The sequence below is a fragment of the Aythya ferina genome (assembly GCF_964211825.1).
Source record: "Aythya ferina genome assembly, chromosome: 1".
NCBI classification, from domain to species: Eukaryota; Metazoa; Chordata; class Aves; order Anseriformes; family Anatidae; genus Aythya; species Aythya ferina.
In genome coordinates, this window is record NC_140296.1 from 23,195,672 (window position 1) to 23,216,334 (window position 20,663).

At 40.9% G+C, this 20,663-nt stretch overlaps 1 protein-coding gene across 2 annotated transcripts in view; it reads left to right on the plus strand.

Moving 5' to 3' along the window:
- FRY (FRY microtubule binding protein) overlaps nucleotides 1-20,663 on the plus strand; it is a 239,526-nt gene that overhangs the window by 250 nt on the left and 218,613 nt on the right. The window lies entirely within an intron of this gene.

Below are 20,663 nucleotides of genomic sequence, written 5' to 3' on the forward strand. Positions count from 1 at the left end.
CCGGCCCCACGAGCAGACAAAAGCCGCTCGGCGCCGACGCCCCACCTGCAGGGACCGCAGCCGCCCCCGGTGGGGGGGTGCCCCTCAAGCCGCCGGGTCGGGGGGGACGGACAGACAGACGGCCCCACAGCGGCTGTGCGCCGGCAAAACTTATTTTTAGCTGCGCCTGCCGCCCCGATGTGGGTAAAAATAGCGTGGGTCTTGGGCTGGGAGGGGGAGAGAAAGTGATTTGGGAGGCCTCGGTGGTGGGTTTTTGGGTTTGGGGGGCGGGTTCGTGTAGTCGTTGTTAAATCTGGCGCTTCTGGTGTGTAAGGTGTTGGTGCAGGTGTCCTGAGCTGTCTTTCTAAGCGACCGGCTTGTTTGATTACAAAAATAGGAACTCCACGTGTATAGCTGCTTTATTTTTAAAAAGGACCAATATATATATATATATTTGAGGGGAAAACAAATAAAGCAGTAGTACAGCCAGAGAACTACAGGTCAGGTAATATCCACAGGTATGCGCTGGTGCTTTTACTTTATCCTGAAAGCTTTAAGGTCACCCCTCTAAGGATACTAGCGAAGGAGACCATCACTTTGTCCTCCTCCACAGCCGTGTCTTCAGAACGAGACACAAGGTCTCAGCCACAGATATATATATATATTTAAACATATACATGCACACCTGATTTGTGTGTGCATGTGGCAAGGTTTTTGTAGGGTTACCCGAGGGGTTTTGAGCTGTAATTTTCTTCTGTACTGTCGCTTCTGCTCAGAACATCGGCAGCGTGTTAGCGATGCAGATAGGAGTGATAACAGGCAGTCTTGTTTATCGTCTTGTAAATTAGCCTTTTGATTTTTTTTAGCTACTGAGTTTCAGCTGATCATAGTGATAAAACGATTAGTTTTATTGAGCTAAATTATACCACTTCTGTCACAAAGGAAAACTTGGAGTTTTATTTTAAAACCAGCATAGATAACAGGAGACGTAGAGTGTAAATGAAAAAGTGTATATCCAATAGAAAAAGGAAATTTAAGAAAAAAGCTTGTATTTGTAGAATCACACTGTATTCAGGTTGTAAAGGACCTCTGGATGTCACCTACTCAAAGCAGGTCCAGTTGGATCAGGATGCCCTGGCCTTGCCAGGCTGAGTTTTGAGCACCTCCTGGGCTGGAGATTTGGAGATTCCAGCACCCCTCTGGTTGTAGTGGTGGTGCTGTTCAACCCCCCTTGTGCTGGTGTGGTTTTTTCTTTATCTAGTGGCTATTTCCTGAGTTGGAGTTTGTTTCTTTCCTCCTGTCCAGTTGCCGGCACCTGGGCTGCATCTGTCTGTGGGTGATCATCGCCGTGTGTTTCTGTAGTCCCAGGAGCTCGTAGAAAACATACCAGTGTTTTGGACCAATGTGCTGATAGCTTCATGACATCATTCTGAGTATAATTGCTAGATTTCATATTCATAAACAGGAAATTTACTCTTTCCAAATGTTTTTTTCAGCATTTCCTGTTTATTCAAATGTGGCCTATTAGTGTAGCCTATTAGTTCGATATTGATAAAGTAAACACCTTAACATCAATTAAGACTTTTTATTGTTTTCTTTTTTTAATCAAGTAAACATCCCAAATTATCCACCTTTGTTTATCTATTTGCCTTGTGTTTGTTAACCTGCACGTGAGACAATTTGTTTCTAATTTTTGCTAGAGTCCTTTTACCATTAGCAGTGTCATAAAGTACAGTGGAATGACAAAGAGTCAACTCCTTTTAATGAAAGGAAAGCTTTCAACTGTAATCTTGACATAGATTTTCCTTGAGAAGGGGTGTGCTTTGAACAATGGAGTAGAACCTGTTATTACTAGGAAGTTGCCTTTGTACTAATACAGGCATTGTTTAATGCTCTAGAGAAGCCTTGGCTGATATTTATAGTGCTGTTGATGCAGTAAATGATGTGGGCACCTTCTTTGGTTCAGTGAAGAAGAAAAAAAAAGTGGTTTTAGGCTGTGTGGAATAAAAATTACCATGTTCTCCATCGTGACACATGACTGCCAAAATTGCTTGTTTCTTCATTTGCATAGATTCTTAGATGTTGCTGATAATATTTCAAGAGCAGTAGAATGTATTTGTGATGTGATTCATGGTGTGTCACTTCTGGACATGGCTGGGTAAAATTTCAAAACATTAGCATCATGCTGCTTAATAGCAAATACTTCGGAATAGCTCGTACTTTTCCATTAGAGCCATATCAAATAATTTATTAGAAGCAGTTTGAATGGCCGGCTGCACTGAATTTGAGGATATTTGGATTGTTTGGTAAATAATTTAACTTACTTTTCCAGATAGCATCTGCCATTTTGTAATGACTGGAACACCTGACAGTTACGCTCATTGGCTTGCACTAATTACAGTGAGCTTCCACTTCAGGGAGAAATCACATCTGGGGGTGTATTGTTTTATATTGTTTGTATGTTTTGTTTTTTCTTTTCTTTTCTTTTTGTTTTAGTCCTGCAATGCCTATGCAAGTATTAGATATTCATGGCATGCATAAAACTCTTCTGTAGGCTCACCAAGCTCTGTTACATATTTGAGATTTGAAAATTTGCCATTGGCAGCATTTTAGGGCTTTTAAAATAATATTTTATGTTTCCAAAGTGAACTGCTTAGTTTATTTTCTCTAGTGTGTATGAATCTCCTGTTAGCAGGTCATTGTGGCAAAATAAACCAACTCATTCCTTGTTACATTCTGATAAAATAAAACTTTTGGGGAGGGTGTGAAAGCTTTATTTGATTTGACAGTATTAGAGAATGATTTGCATCGTCGCTAAGTTGGTTCATCTTGGACTGTTTGTTCAAAATCTTGGAAGGGGAGGCTTCACGTGTCTGCAAGCAGATGAGGACAGCAGTGATTCATATAACAATTTTCAGTCTGAATTTCGACAAGAACATAAAACTGGGAATGCACTTGTTAGACTCATGAATGTTCTGCTTACCATAATGCGTGCAGAAAGCCTGTTGATCTCTTTAAAATGATTGTTATAGGAGAGGATTCCGTAATGCAGCTCAGAGAGTTTCAGCTTTTATGGCCCAGGACTGAGCTAAATTGAACCTGGGGTGTGTGACAGTGACTAATAACAGATGCATCAGTGGGAACTATAAGAACAAATCTGCATCCCACATCCAAGGTGAACCTGATGCTTTTTTGTTTGGAGTTGGCTTAAAACCCAACTAACAAAGTTTAATGGCCTCTTCAGATGGTATGCATAATGATGATAATTTTGGATGTCCTTGTTGCTGATGTAATTAGGCAGCCTGTATCTGTGGCTGCTTTGGGGGGCAGCAAGTTTATGCCAGGTATTTGCTTGCTTACTTGTTTTTGATGCCAGACTGTTCACGAATTCAGGCCAAATTCACTGGAGTTTTTCCACTAAATTGAATGATTAGGGCTAATGTAACATTTGGGGAAAAAGAGATGCTTCTGCCCACGTCTTGCCACTTGGAAATGCAGTGTTTCCGACACTAGCCTGGGTGTGAAACTGCCCGGCTTCAGATTCCCTTTCTGTTTGTGTTGGAGCAAGGTCTGGAAGAGAAGCTGCTTCTCAGATTCCCATTATCACCAATTTTTCAGATATTCACAGCTTCTCCTGTGGAATTGAAGGTGCTTTTGTAATTATTATTTAACAAGTAGAGACTGTGCCCATGCTTCCTAGTTGGGTCTTTTGTGTTGGGCATGGGAAACTTGTGAAGTTTGTGTTCCATCAGCTGTCCCAGGAAGTGTTCAAGTATTTTATTATATACAAACAGCATCAACAAGCACATCTGTGATTCTATCTAAAATGACTCTCTAGCCTGGTACTTACTAGTATCTTACTTCTGAGCTACTAGAGATCTTTATTCACGAAAGAAAGAGTAATATATCAGCTTAACAGCCAAGAAAGCATTGTTAAAATGCAAACTGTTTCTGAATATTGCTCAATTCCAGTATCACGCTGAGCAGGGGATGCTTATCTAACACTTATTCTTACAGTCCATTTCTGAATAATCTTAAATTCCAGATGTTGGTATCTTCTGGTCAAATCACATTCTGTGTGATGTGACCATGTATTTATGAACGTGGTAGAGTGCTGCTGCTCAGTATTACTCAGTAAGTGGTACCTGTGAACCTGTGCATGGATTTCTTACGGTATTGCTTAGGAATTTTTGCTGACTTTTCCAAATGTTACAGTCTTTGCGTGCAGCCCTGTGGAGGGTTTTAAAAGGTTTACAGTTTGCTGGTGACATTCTGCAGTCCCATCTACAGGCTTCTGACAGGCTTCACACTACCTTTGAGGACATGTACTTTTGAACTTTGATGGAAATTGCACAGTGTTGTTCCAAATAAGTGCTCCTGTGACTTCTGCATGAGGTGGGCTGGATGGTTTTGCATTTCTTTTTTTCCAGAAAGAAATCCATGGCTTACATACGTGTTCCAAACTGGCCTTGAAATGACTGCCATGGCTCCTGTGTGAAGATCAGCCTGTTGTAGACTGGAAATCAGTGGGCTGCTGTGCTAATCCCAAGGCACCTCCACCAGTTTAAGTGTTTGGCTGCTAATATATTTAGCAGTTTGTCATTAAAACCCGTTTTCCATGGAACACAGACTGTTTTCAACAGGACTGCACGTTGTGTTCCCTACCAGCCATGTCACTGCTGCAGGCATCCATGGCAGGAGGCTGCCCTAGGTGTCAGCGTCAGTCTGGGGAAACAGTGGGAATTTTTGGTGACTGTACAATCCAAGGGGGTAAGAACTACATTTAAAATGTGGATTTCTCCACTGACAATTGAAGTTTTCTTTCCTAATATTGCCTTGGTAATAATTGTTGATTTTTATTGACTTTTTTTCTATATGTTTTATCCACGTTGACCAAAAAATGTCCTTAGGTGTTTTAAGCGGATGCCTGAAAGCCTAGAGGTAAAAGTGTAGTATATGTTCACTTTCATACTTAAGATTCAGTTCTTGAAAATCTATAGTTAAAATAAATCTTATAAATCCCTTGTCAGATTTTTAAATGAGCTGGAACAATGTATGTTCCTGTGATGGTACGAATGCTGTTGCTGAAGTCTGCAGAGTACTACCTTGTAGTATGTGGTAAAGCATTTTATTTCAACTACGTAAGAGCACAGATAATTAGAGTACTTTGAAAGGAGTTTAAATACATGTGCCAGTCTTCATTGCTAAATGAGTGAATGTTAGGATGCGTATTTATTTTATTCTTTGTGTCACAGTATGTGGTTTCTCTTGGAGCAGAAATTGCATCACCTCCAGACCAGGCCATGACAGGGCACGCAAACGTGGTGTAGGAATCCACTCCTGAACATCCCTCCGGAGTCAGATGGGAGCTTTTCTCTTTGCTGCGTACGAAAGGGAGTAAAGACATTCAGCAGTGCTGTATGGTATTGCTGTCTTCTGAATGAAATACTAGGTATATTTATTTAGCTAATCATTGGTTTTCAAATACATGCTCTTTGCGTAATAGATCTCTGAAAAAGAACCTTATCTCAATTTGTGGAAGGCTTTGTTTGGGAATGGAGCACTGCACCCACTGTAGGACTTTCACTGTGATCATCGTATCTATAACTGAGAAGCTACAGAAAAACAGCATAGCTGGGCTTTATGTTTTCAGGGATGAAATCAGCTACTATGTCTTTTTCATTACTAAATAGTTTCTTTCATCTGCCTCTATTAAAAACTAATTCCATACGAAAGCGAAAATAATTTGCATAGATGCTGTTGGAAAAAATGCCATGTACTTCTGTACTTTTGTACTTCATATAAAAAAAAAAATACAAACAGAGGCTTTCAGAAGGAAAAGCAAGCTGACCTTCTGCTATGATAAAAGACAGCTGACTTGTTGAGAGCGACAACCTTCCTGCTGCTGGCTGAGAGCTGTGCTGTTAACCTCTGTGCATGTGGCGGAGTGCAACAAGTGATCCTGCAGTTAGTGTTGGCACTGAGGGTGAAACAGGGACCAGGTAACACCCCAAAGTATGTACGTATGTACATACTTTGGGTGGGGAATCCCATATGTTGCTGTTTAATAAGGTAGTTCTAACAGGCTTTGCAGAACTTACCAATATCTGGTTGGTTGGTTGGTTTGTTTGTTCTTTCCAGCGTGATGAGCTTTGACATGAGTTAGAAGGAAAGCTGTATGCATTAACTTCATCAGAATTTGTTCTGAAATTGTTTGATTGGTCCTGATTAGTCCATAGGTGCACTTCCAATTTGGCTACTGTTAAGTGAACATTTTCAGTGCCTCAACATTCTACGTTTTATATCCATAAAAAAATGTATCAGTATCTTATTTGAGATCTTGCCAGTAATGCTGCTCTGAAAGAGAGGCTATTGTGACAATTAAAAATTTTCATTAGACAATCTTTGTTAGAAGATTTAGAATAAAAACTATTAATATAATCTGCATTTTTCATATTATATTTGCCAGTTTCTTCTGTCTCCCGATTAACTGTGGTTGTTATCAATAACAAACCTGTCATCCTGTGAGGTCTGGAGCTATTAAAGCTCAGTTTTTTCATGAATTCTCATGAATTTCTTCTGAATTCTTACGGTTCATCTGATGATCACGATCAGTGGCTTTGCTGCACTGAAAGCACGGTAAAATTTCTTCCACGTGTACTTTGCTGCTGTGTAATATGATGTGAATCCATGCTCCTGCCTGTTTCTCAGCTATCACATTTATTGGAGCTGTTCATCAGAAGCATGTTCTCTACTTGGCTGTCTGTTTCCCTAAAGCATGCAGTAAGTTAATTGCATCTGAGGTCACTACTACTGGCAAAAAATGGGTAGGATTTGCCAAGCAGTTGAAAACTATTGGGAGGGGAAGAGAGAGACATGTTCGCAGACCTCATGATCACATAAGCCTCTTAGCTTTAGCAAAGCAGACCTGAATTCTGCGTTTCAATTATTCTGCAACACTTGGGACCCTGATGTTCTCCTTAAGGAGATATATCTCAAAAAAAGAAAATTTTACATGCATGAGAAGTTCAAAATGTGCCAAAAACAGATAATATTTCTTGAAATGCCTGTTATCAACAGGAGACTACTAAAAGCACTGGTCTATTTTTAATTAAATATCTGACCCACATTTTTAAAAACGATTTTTCTCCACAAATTCTAATTTTTCATGGATATTTCGAAAGCTGTAATAGCTATCATTTATTCGGGCAAGGCATTTTGATGAATGTGTGTCTTGCAGCTTAATACCCTGATCCTGAAAATCTTTGCAAGAGTTTGTACGAGGAGTGTGCGGTCTCGCATGTGGGATTAGGGCATCTGTTGGAAAAAACAGCTTTAATGTACAGTACAAATACAAAGCTCCAGCAGTTTATTAAAAATACCCCAACACGGCGTTTGATTCAGTTTAAGCAGGGAGGATTTTTATGAAACGTTTTCTAGGTTTTGGCCAGTTTTGTCCGGAAATCTTTTTACAGAAGTCATCTTGAAATTAATCCATACTTTGCGAATCGGGTATTGATTTTTCATTTGTTATGGGATGATTTCCTGTTTCTTCTAATTGCAGAAAGGATAATGGAATGGCATTTTCTGTCAATAATGATTAATGATAATTAAATCTTGGCAGCACTCAGAAGTGTGCTGTTGACATTGACATGCTGTACATCCTCAACAGTTCTGTCTTAAACTGTAAATGGGAGATGAGAGGGGAGGACAAAATCCAGAAGCCAGATAGAAAAGGAAGGACTAAGATTGTAAAAATAAATGGAATTTATAAATTAAGGAAAACTGATGGACTTATACAAAGGTATGTGATGGTGGTGGTAGGGATTTGGGTATAGAAGGGGTGGATGAAGAGCACAATAAAGGATGAAGGGGAAGAAATTAGCATCTAAGGGACAAGAGGAATGGGGCCAGGTAAAGCCTTTGGAAAATGAGTGTCCCAGTTGAAGTATGGCATATAACTAACCTACCTGGTGTGCCTACCATTTTTAATATATTCTTCAAAAGAGTCCCTGTTATTCTAATTTATGTCAAACTTGATTTTTGAATAGATTTTTACCATTCGTTGCATGATTTCTTAGCTGGAACTAATTTGCTGATTTTTAACTGTGATTTTTAACAGTGAGAGGTGAAACAAGGCTTTTCTGTCCCCACATAGGCTTAGGAAAGCCATGCTGCAGTGATACTCCTTCCACAGGCTGTGTGGCAAGGAAATGGACTACGGCCATTTACACCAGTCTCATGAGAACACAGGCAGGTGCCCTTCAGGACAAAAATAGTTCAGTATTGCACTTGCAGTTAATAAAATGCTTGCTAATGCCATCTCAGAAGGTAAAAATACATCATTTGTTTCCAATTTCTTGTACGCATCCAGTTGCTTCTATACTAGATGGAAAACTGCCTACGTATTTAGCCCAGGCTGTTGTCCTTTGGGTCAGACTGAATGTTTTTGGAAGGAGGAGGGGAAAGCAATTGCCCTCAAGAAAGACAAGGTCCAACTGGGGCTACTTTGGGGCGCCCCTGAGAGCAGGAGGCAGTGGCAGAGCCAGCAAGATGTGGCCTTCCAATACCTTAAGGGGCCTACAGGAAAGATGGAGAGGGACTTTGTCCATCGGGTGTAGTGATAGAATATGGGGGAATGGCTTTAAACTAGAAGAGGGGAGGTTTAGATGAGATATTTGGAAGAAATTCTTCCCTCAGAGGGTGGTGAGGCCCTGGCACAGGCTGCCCAGAGAAGCTGTGGATGCCCCATCCCTGGAGGTGCTCAAGGCCAGGCTGGATGGGGCTTTGGGCAACCTGGTGTGGTGGGAGGTGTCCCTGCCCATGGCAGGGGTTGGAGTTAGATGATCTTTAAAGTTCCTTCCAACCCAAACCATCCTGTGATGCGATGTTTATGCAAATACCAATTTGTTACTGGTGTAATTTAGAAGAAGCTGAAGCTGTTCTAAGTGATTTGTTAGTCCCTAGGGTAGACTAAGTGGTGATTTTTCTCTTAGCAAGCCACTGGAGATGGGTGATTTGGAAGTAACATCCAGAGGAAAGAACAGTTCCTGCATGGGTATCATGGCTATGGATTAATTTGGTTCTGAGCAAATATATTGCTAAACGTTCTTATCTTTGTCCTTAAATAACAATAAAACTTCAGAGACTGAAGGCTGTGGTTTAGGGGCTTTCTTTCTCTTTTCTCCCCTCTCTCTCAGGCTTTCACATTAAACTGGGTGGGGAAACAAGACTGTTCATCTGAAGCCTGCACTAGGTTTCTGCTGTAAATGTTGGTGTAATTTATGCTAATACAAGGCCAAAATGAACCATCAAGAATAAATTGTTATCCCTGATAGATTGAACAGTATGCAAGGTTTGGTGTAAATACAGCTATTTAATATGATGACACGATTGTGTTGATTTTTTTTTTTTTGCTTGCTTCCCACTTCTTTTTTGAGTGAATTAGCAATTTAAATTTATAAGCATATTTAAAGAGACCTCCTTTTTTATGCGTTGTTAATTACAAAACCAGAAGAGGTCAAGGTTCCTTTGGTTCCTGCCGTCACATTTGTCAGCGGAGGGAGGCATGCTGTGGGAAGGTTGTTGTAGCTGCCCTAAGCATTTAGGGCCTTTTCTCCCTTAATAACACCCGCCTGGCAATTCACATGCTAATACCTAGCTATGAGGTATATGCTGGGAGGGTCTAAGGTTCTCCTATCCACAAATGAGGCTCTGGTCCTTCAGCAGCCTGATTGTTTCCCATCCCTTGGGAGTATCCGCGTACTGCCTGCAGGACCCTAGAACAACGTGAGTGATGAAGTCCCTGGTGGGACTTAGGTCACTGACTCCATCTGAGGAACAGCAGTGTTCACATGATGCCTGAAGCAATCTGTAATATTACGACTCTTCCTCTAATTCCTGCTGCTGTGCTAAAGTGGAGGAAAAGAAGAAACGGCTGAGCTGGTTTTCTCTTACTTTCAAAGATTTAAATTGCATGAGGTGGTAATTTTTTTTCCCCTCTGGGAGATGGAGAAGAGCAGATCCATCCTTAATGTGCCACACAAGCCATATCCGCGCAGTGCTGCGGCAGGCAGTTTTTATAGATGGCTTGTGGGACTGTGGAATTATTACAGCGTTGGTTAAAGTAGCTAAAAATTACAGATTAGCATTTTACTACATCATGAAAATTGTGTTTGAGAAGGGATGCAAAAGGCAAGAACTAAATTTTTACCTATTGATAGGTATTGATGTTGATACTACGATATGGTGCTGGGTAAAAAAATAGCATTAATTTGAAAAAACATTTGCAGATCATGTAGTACTTTGCTTACTGGAATTTACAGAGGGTTCTGAGTAGGTGTGTTGACAAATATTAGGAAGTAATCCTTAACAAAAGGAATACAATAAAATACATTGAGACATCAAAGTAAACATTCACTTGTTTTAATGGCTTACCAGATAATATAGACTTCCAATTTTATTGTATTTTTCCTGACCCAACCATGTGAATTAGCAAAGACAGGAAGATGTGTGTTTATGTACAGCCATTTGCTGTCCAGAAAGAGAACAGAAATAGAAATTGGAGAGTGGCAACAGTGCTAAGTGGGCTTTGGAAAACCTTCCATATAAAGCAAGGTTGAGAAGATTGGCACTTTTAAACTTTTTCCACTTTGAACTAGATGCAGAAGCTGGCCTTTGTGAGGAAAGGCAATTGTGTGTTCTGTCCACCCCTTTTAATGGAAGAGTGAAGCATGTAATGAGGTCAGAAAACCTCAAATATGTAAGAAGTTCTTTCTCCGCGGCGGGCGTGTAATTAGTTTGTGCAATTAACTGACAAAAATATCCGAGCGATGAGGAGATACTGGTATTTCTACAACAAAAGATTAGATGCTTCAATGTGACCTGTGCATGCAACACAGAAGCGACCTGAGGATTTCCGAAGTCCTTTCTGCTGTACAATCCCTGTGCTTCACAACGCAGGCGAAGTAGATGGAGCGACTGCAAACGCACGCTTACGATCAGGGCTGTCCACCGCCGAATTTCTTGCACCTTCTGTCAAGCCATCTGCCACGGGCTAATGAATAGCCGGCGTGCTGGATTAGATGAAGCACCAATATGAGCTGTTGCGATAGCTCCCGCCTTGCTGGCAGTGGGAGCTCTGTGGTTAATGAGGCGTCGAGTGAAATTGTTGAGGGCGGCGTGGCGAAGGGTTCTTGCTACGAGCGCTGCGCTGCCAGCTGCTGTTGAAAGAGGGGTGAAGAGCCCACTGCTTAACCTCCTTCAACATACTGAAGGAAAGTTCTTAAGTTGCTTTTTTGTCCCAACAAGACCATGTGAAGTCCTGTAATTTCACTCATACAAGACCTGTGCCCTCCTCAGTTGGCACCTGAGGACCAGGACTCACTACAGCATCTCAAGCAGCCCTAGACGTGTGGGGGGTCAACTGAATCAAGCTCCTACTGGCTGTAAAATTGTTATAAAATATCCAAGCCAAATAATCCCATTACTTTCTCAAATAAGTCCTCAGAAATATCATGAAGAAAATACTGAAGTCAGAAATTTGATAGCATTAGATGCTTTTAATGAGACTGGAAGCATTATTAAATGAATTTTTAAGATAGAGGCTGCTGTACTGTAATTCTTTTAAAATTTGTCTTTATCCTCAACGTGGCTGGAAGGAGCAATCTCATTCAACATCACTGAGTGCATTAGGCTTTAATATCAATTTGGGCTGGAGCCAGTCTATTATGACAAGTAACCTTCCAGATCAAAAACATCTTAAAAGTTGGAACGTTCCCCTATCTATCTTTGAATAGATAGCGATGCCATTTTTAATTAAGTCTGAGCTATTTCATTTTGATTTAACTTCCATTTCATCTTAGCAGGCAGAATCCAGCGGTACTGCATCCAGTTACCGTCTGACCTTTTCTTCTTTGTTTTCAGTTCACAAAGTTTGAAAACAATTCGTGTGTTAATGTGCATAGTGCGGATGGTGGCAGGGCAGAAAGGTGAGTGGGTGGTGGTGATTTCTTTAAATCAGATTAATCGAGATTTTTCTTTTAACTATTGTAGAAAAACACCCTCTAGCTTGCTTTATTTGACCTCAAATTTGTAAATATCAGGACTCAAATACTGCTCTACAACTGAAGGAAAAGAATGCCAACGGTGAGTCTCCTCATGCTCCATACGATTCAGAAAGCCTTCTGGATTTTGGTGCTGGTCAGATGGAAGAATCTTTTAAATGGGGAAATAATCCTTTCTGGCATAGTCTTGTTGTTAATATTCATCATAGGAGTTTCACCACTTAGCCAAAAAGGCTAGCTGGGAGTGACAGTGAGAGAGAACAAACAGCATTTTTAACAACATCAAATTCCCAAGTTTGTTCAAGGGAAGATATTTCAAGTGGGAGTTGGTTTTATTTGTTGTTACTTCAAATAAGCATTTTATTCTCTAAGGAATTATTTTCCTTTTTTTTTTTTTTTTTTTAAATTACATCAATCTAAGTTTTCTGACAGGTCTTGCCAATAACGTCTCATTTCAAGAGGTCAATAGTCTTCAGTACTTCCAGCAGAAATTTGTTAGGGTTATCAAATTATAATGGTAAAGTTAAAATTCCTGTAGGTGAGCTAACGCTGTTCTCCTTTTGGATCAAAACTGCTGCAGAATTTTAAACAATGGCAAGTTCAAGCTCTGAAACTCATTGCTGAGGAAAGCAATGAGGTTTTGGGTCCGAGCAGGAGCAGAGAAGATGAAGGGAGGCCTGAGCACAGCCCTGGTGCCCTCCCTTGCTGGCCTGGCAGCTTGTGTGTGTGGAGGGAGGTGTGGGGTACTCAGGGCCGATAGTTTTATATCTATCCATCAGGGTAGTTTTATATCTATCTACAGAAAACTGTGGTTAACTGAGCACACTGTGAGTCTGTGGATCGCTGGGGATGACTCAAAACATGATAGGGAGGTGTGGTGACCTTGTCACTGATGGATGGGAAAAGATACTTTGAAAAGTGTAACTGCATGCGTTTCTCAGTGGTGTCTGAGGCTGCAGCTTTCTCAGGCAGGACATTAACATCAGCCTTTACTGAGAGCTTAAGATAAGGCAATTTTCTGTGTTTGAGCCTGATTGTTAGAGACCAGCAGGATGCGGTTGCTCTGCAGGAGAACGTGAGGCAGCAGCCAAGGATGACAGCAAAGAGAGTAGTCCCACATTACCCAAGCAAGAAGGGTGGAGTAGTCTGGTGATGGTATCCAGGGGCAGCCAACAGAGCAGCTTCACAGAGCCACAGAAGGGCTGAGGCTGGCAGGGCCCCTGGAGGCCCCTGGTGCCCCCTTGCCCAAGCAGGGACACCCAGAGCAGGCTGCCCAGGCCCACGTCCAGGCGGCTTTTGGAGCTCCCCAAGGAGGAGACCCCACAGCCTCTCTGGACAGCCTGTGCCAGGGCTCCGTCACCCGCCCAGCACAGCAGTGCTGCCTGGTGCTCAGAGGGAGCCTCCTGGGTGCCCGGCTGTGCCCATGGCCTCCTGTCCTGGCACCGGGCACCACTGAGCAGAGCCAGGCTCCGGCCTCTCTGCACCCTCCCTTCAGGGGTTTAGGGACATGGAGGAGATCCCCCTGAGCCTCCCCTTCTCCAGGCTGGGCAGCCCCAGCTCTCCCAGCCTCTGCTCACAGCAGGGATGCTCCAGTCCCTGCATCATCTTCATGACCCAACATTTCACTCCCCCCAGTGTGCCCAGGTCTCTCTTGTACGGGGGGGGCCAGAACAGCTCTGTCCCTAGTCACAAAGCAGGTCCAGGATCGAGGCAGCAGGACAGAGGCAGCAGCACACCTGGCCAGGCCCATGCACATGTGCAGCGTGAGGAGAAGGTGGATCCCTGTGAGGCTCCACGGGTGGCTCTGGAGGAAGGAGCAGCACAAGGAGGCCTCTGTGAGCTCAGCCCCATCCCAGGAGGACAACAGATACCTCCTCAGTACAAGCCTGGTAATTCCTGCTTTCAAGAGGCAGGAGTCCACTCGTGATCACAGCAGACCCAAAGGGAAGATTCACTGAAGCCTGCAGATCTACAGAGGACAGCAGGGTCTTAGCCAAGCATGAACCACTAATAATTTTTCTTTCTAAATAATATCCATTCTTTGGCAACATCCTGAAATTTCTCATTTTTACAGTGTTTTTTTTTTTTTGGTCTGATAGTTCCTTTGGAAAAATGAATTCCACCTTTTTTTACTTTTAACCAGGGTGAGGACCGTTACTGGCTAAGGAACATATCACACAGGTCATAATTTTAACAAGAAACGATGAGGAGATGATACGGCCTTTCCCAGTCAAGTCCTTAAGGAACTTTCCACGTATGCCCTTGTTTCCATGCTGGTAGTACAACCATCAGATTTTTACATATTAAAGAAAGTTCAGAAATCACTGCCAGGATCAAAATTAACAATATCCTCAGAAGCATAGCTTGATCAGGCGGGGGAAAGGCAAGTGGGATTGTGTGACAGAACAGCAAGAAGGAAGGCAAGAATTGACAGGATCAAGATTAGAGAAATAGGGGAGGAAAAATAAGTGAAGAAAAAGGGAATTAGAAGGAAAGAATGAAGGGGGCAGAAAAAACTCATTGGAAAGGACAAATAAGTGGACCAAAAGCTGCTAGGAAAAGATGCATATAATTTTCCATCTTCTCAAAATAAATACATAATAATCCTAAAGAACATGAAGAAAGGAAAAGAAAACATTGAAATAAAAGTTGTATCTCCTCTAAGTTGTCTAGTACTGAGAAGGCTGTCGAATGTGAGCACGTTTTTAGTGTTCAGTTACTTACTGAGAAAAAGTGGTTTGGATCTAAACCTTAGTAGTGATTTTAAATGTTATGGTTGTCGAAAGGTGGACCACTTCCCATACGTGCAAAAGGAACTTAAAATAGATACTGCATCAGGACACTGAATTTACTCCTTTTCCAGTCTGAGTTCTGCTGGTGGTTATTCAAAGCTATGTATTTATGCTTGGTAAGTAAAACAGGAACTGCCTACTTTTTAGAAAAATGTTATCACCTCGATCTTGCTAAGCAAACGAAGGTTTATTGTTATCCTGGAAGCTCCATGGTTCGTGGTGCAGTAAGACAGGCATGGTGCATGTCTGTGTTCCTGGTGTAATAAGTAGAATATCAAGTGATCCAGCAGCTAAGTCTAATATTCGTTTACAGATTCACTGATTAAGGCTAGGAAATGAAGAATAGTGTTGCCATGGTGAAGTCTATACGATAAAGCCTAAGAAGAACAAGGTAGTGAATAATTGATACATGTCTAAGATTAGAAACGATCATTTACAGTGTGCTCTTTGATATTCATGTTCGGTTTTTACTTGAAAAGCCTCCAAGAAACACATTAGCATAGACTTGTGATAGGTTTCTGCGTAAACTTTTAACCAAAGCACCCATGGCTCGTGTGTAAGAGTACACAACTGTGCAGTTACTGCACTGCTAAGATTGAGAATTGAAGCCTAAAAAAGTTAAAAACTGTGAAGGTTTTAATATGGAATTTTGCCAGGCCACACATATTAGTGTATTTGCTAAAAATACAACAGAAATAAGTGACAACGTGTGCCATAGGATTCAGTGAAACAGGTGGTAACCCTGTGCCTGCGTGCTTACCTCCTTCTGGTTTCAGGCTTGTTTAAAATAGCTCTAATTTAATTTCTTGAAGCTTTGGTTGAGAAATAATTTAATAAAGTGTCCTAGGCCAACTCGAATGAAGGACAAGTACATGTGAGTGTCCTGATAAAGCTGAAAGACCCACACACGTTCAAAAAAGGACAGCAATCTGCCGGCTGTTGCCAGAGCTTCATTTCTCTGATGGGAAGTAATAGAAAGCTATTTTCTGGGATAAACACTGTGGATCTGCTGGAGCAAAAACTGAAGGCATCGTGCCTTTATAAACAGTTTTGCTTAATAAATGTGTCATTTATTTTTATAAACATTATGATTGAAGTCAGTGATTGTACTCAAAGAGTTCTGAATACTGTCCAGCTGCCCTGTAGCAAACTTCACTTGTCGTCAAATTCTTCTTTAGCAATCTGGGTAGCAAGAGGTATTTTTCATTAGTAAGTAGCCCCGTTAAAATAAATAAAATACATGCAGTTGGCTTGCGTGCAATGGTCCTGAGGTTGTTGGTGGTGTTTTTCTGCTTGCAAGTTGAATACAATTAGTCTTTTTTTGTCTAAATAATGTGAAGTAATCTCCACAAAAATACCATATATATAACTTCAAATATGTTTGTTTTCATTATTTTAATGCATTAAGTTTGCAAACCGTCTTATAGTAAATGCCCCATTAAAGCAAACAGCTCTTCGTGTTCTCTGGGGTGTGTTATAATGGGGTTATGACCATATATTTACAATATAAAAAAGGGGTTATACAGTGTGCATCTCAGCATCTTCCCTTCCAGATTAATTGCTTCTAAAGTGAGACGTTGTAAGAAAGAATCTGAACTAATTCAATATTGACTGTGAAACAGCGATGGCAAACACCAGGGGATAGAACTGAGAGATGGTTCAAAGGAGGATGGCAAATACCAGCATCAGGCTCAATTGCGGTTAATTTATCACCCAGAATAAGTAGGAGCTGGATATAACATGTAAGAAAAAGTTCAGATGTGCAATGCACGATGAGGTGATCTCCAAAATCACCCAAGGAAGTTTTACCATGGTCTGTATAGAAGACATCGTATTCAAAACCTGTGTGCTTTTTATGTTTTCATTCTATGCAGAAAGATTTGAAAATGGATTCATACTTCCCAGGGAGGAAGCTCGGAGCTGCTCGTCTGAAGCAATGAGCCATGTGCCTGGAACAGCAAGGCTTTGCATAATGTGCTCCTCCTCAAAAAGATCATGATGTTGCTGCTGGAATAATTGTGTTCTTTCTGCATTTATTCAGTGTTGCATTAGATAATTAGAAAACAGTTGTATTGGGGGAAAAAAAGTTGGATTTTCCAATTTGAGGGTCTCAGACACAAGTGCCCTACGTACTTCTGGTTTCCCTCCGGCAATGGGAGAGATATCAGGTCCTCTGCCCCCTACCAGTTTGGCTCTGAGCTCTTGTGTGTGGCTCAGGCTGCTGAGCAGTGGGAAGACGGATGGTGGAGGAGCCTTCACGTCAGAGGTGTTCTGAGAGCTGATGTGGGAAAGGGTTTGAGACGAACTGGTCATTAAATGGTGTTACAAAATTACATGCAGCAAAGAAAAGCTGTGTATAATTGCATAAATATCATGGAGATGGTTATTTTCCTTAACTAGTTTTTTGGAAATGTTGAAGTAACGTCTCAGGATTTTTATCAAAGCCTGGCTACTTATGTGCACAGGCTTCCCACAAAGGCAGTTATTTTCTTTTTTAATAGATTAATGAATGGTTCCGCCTGTATTTCAGCTGCCTGGTATTTGCTGCTTTTCCATTTCCATGGAGCCTAGATTTTTATTTCTATGCCTTACTTTCCCATAGGCTGCTGAGAATCAGTAAGTGATGTCCTTCTATGTTACCATCCATATGTTGTACACAAGCAAACATTAGCATTCAAGTTGCATGCATTTGTTAATATCCGTTCACACTATTTCCTTGTTAGTGGTTTCTTGCAGAAAAACAGATAGTGCTGACTGTTGCAAAGCAGATAGCTCAGGTTTCTCTTTCAACACTTGAAACTACATTACTGAGGTAACTTTCTCCTTAAGTTTTTCCACCTCAGTTGTTTTGTTTTGTTTTATATATAGTGATACAGGCATTTGTCAGAGGCGTCACTGCCATAGATGAAGAGGTCTGGACTTTCCTCCAAGCACACTGTAGAAAAAAGAAGGCATCAAGAGCTCTGCTCAGTATTAATGCTTTTGAGAAAAGGATATTTGCTGGAGATAGATGTTCATTTTGTTTTGTTAGCGTAACTTTTGAATAGTGTTCTCTGCTTAATTCTGAAGCAGTTTGCTGGCAGTATGATTAACAGTGGTTTATTGTACGACCGAAGAAAGCAATATTGATTGCAAGTATAAAGGCGCTCTTAGAGATGCTTTCTGAATTGTTTAGTCTTCCTAAATGAAGTCATCTTTTAAAGAATTTTGCAACTAAAGGTCTTTTTCTAATTTACCCTATTGTTTTGGCAGTTTTTGTGATTCTTATTCAGAGCTCTTTGAGATTATGTCACACACGTGACAGCGAGAAAGTGTACTAAAGGTATTACTTGGCACTGTTGTTATCAGGTTTGGGCATCTGGAATTTAGTTTCTTATTTTTTTTTCGTAGATTACGTTCGGAAGCTTTGGCTCCAATAGCTCAAAATATCCACCTCACCTTGGGATTGGCTTGGGGTGTGTGTGCATTGAATATGATAATAAGTAAGTGGGCAGCAAACTGATTGGTATTTCAAACTTTAGAAGTTATTTGCATGCTACTTCTCTTGCTGTCTTAATTATTCACTCTGAAGTCCTTTATGTCTGCTTTACCATAGAGGCATAACGAGTGGCTGAGTCAATTGCACGTGTAGAACCTGTAAGTTGAGCGGAGGCCTTGCATGGTTGTTATTTAGATCTGTTATTAAATTCCTACATTATTTTTCTATATGAAGTAATAAAGAATGGAGATGGAAAGAAAAAAGTAATGCTGTACTACAGAATTTGTCTGTTAGACAAAGGAGATGTAAACTAGATTAAAGAGATGGCTAATTTTATAATACGAAGAGATGGTACTGCCTGCAGTCTGTGTTCTGTTTATTTTTTCTTTAAGCTACTTAGCTGGAAAAAACTTTACATACATGATTATCAGAAGAGGCTCTCTGGAAAATACATTTCTGTTCTACCATTCCTATGCCCATCTTTCAGTTTGTTCTTCCTGCTGGTGCCTTCAAGAAAAAGTTCAGGTCTACATCTTGTTGCTCAGGATGCTTTGTACAGATTGCCTAAGAGTTTCATCCAGAGATTATTTGTTGAAGATTGTAGTGCTTGGGTCACTGAAGTTGATCGCATAAGTGAATAATCAAAACAGTAAGGAGGGAGATCAGAAAAAAGGGAAACTTTCTGATGTCAGTTTAGAGACCAAATTGAATTAAAACTAACAAAACAAAAATAGTAGTCTCTGTCCAAAAACTACTGCCCACAGCCACATTACAGAAGCCTGCTGAAATATCAGATTTTTATCCCCAATTAAAAGTATGATTATTTTCGTAAGAGGATTAGTTTTTCATAGTTGTGTTCAAATGGACCTCCCGTCTGGCTTTCTTCACCAAACCAAAACTGAATACAGGGCTGAATGTGCTTGCAATAGGACATTGTGCCACGAAACTCTTCCAAGAAGACATCACTGTGCTGGTGTCATGTGCCAGAAGTGTGCTGAGGCATTGTGTTGATCTGTAGTAACATCAGATTCTCCAGGACCAGCATCCTATTAATCTTCCTTTTTTAGCCATGTTTAGAAAACTCCTTACCTTTTAATAAATTAAGTGCTTTCTACTCATTATTTTGACTTAAAAAGCAATGAGACCACAGTTACAAGATCATTTTCATCAGGACTAAATCATTGCTGATGCTGGAAACTTCAGATCCCTTCATCCTACATCTCTGCTGTGGTCCTGCAGCTGCCGTGTGCTAGCTGTGCTCAAATCTTCCGGACAAAAGATGAGGGGATGGGGTGTTCTTGATACTTTGTGTTTGCTGTTTTTTTCTTGATTTTTTTTTTTGGTTTGGGGTGTTGGGATTTTTTTCTTTGTTTTGTGGTGGTTTTTTTCTTTGGTAATCCTCTATGTCAGATGTTAGTGCCTTTAAAAAAAAAAAAACAACCTGATTCAGTCTTATCCACTTTTGAAATCCTTGACAAAAGCGGGCTATTCAAGACTTATGGATGCTTTTGACATAAAATTTGCATAGTTTCAAGAAGCTCTTATAAAATAGCCAGAGATGGGAGAGATTAAAAACAGAATGGGATGGCATTTATTGATACTAATTTTCAAAGTTTTCATTGGTGTGGAGCTCTCTGGAAAGCCAGTGGAGAGCAATCAGTAACCACTGTACTGCTGCAGCGCAGGCAAACAAGGTGATCCCAGCCCTCGCTTTACAGTTTTTAGTAGTTGAGATGTTTATTCTGCATCGCTTAATGTATTAATAGAAGAGAAGACAAGTAAATGATTTTTGGAATGCAGAATGTTATTAGCAAACTGGCTTTGCTAATGGTGATGTGGGCGTGCAGTCAGTTGGAAAGATGAACGTTTTTGTCACAAAGTGGGTAAATGTTTAAAAAAAAAAAAAAAAAGGAAAAAAAAAAAGCACGTATGACCTTATGTATGTTTGATAAGAAACATTCTGTCAAATGGAGCTGCAGGGATTGCATTTGAGGATAGTACCTTTAGAGTATTGGTGTTTATCAATCTGTTGCAGTGTGAAAGACGTGCCTCAGACACTTCACGTAGCACATGCATCTAGACTCAGGAGGAGCTCCTTACTGTACAAAGGAGCATAGTTAGTCAGAAAAGGCTCCCATACAAAAGAAACTTGTACGTTTGGCTAAGATTTGCGGCATAAATAAGGGCTAATAGTGGTCATCTTTCAGAGCATGAGGGCAAAGCATGGTAACAGGAGGTGGATGCGCCGTGTGAGCTGCATTATGCAGGAATGTTCAAGCTGCCTTTTTGGGCTGTTTGCGCCACTTCAGAGCTGCAGGCTGGTTGGCAAACCCAAGTGAGTAGCACCAT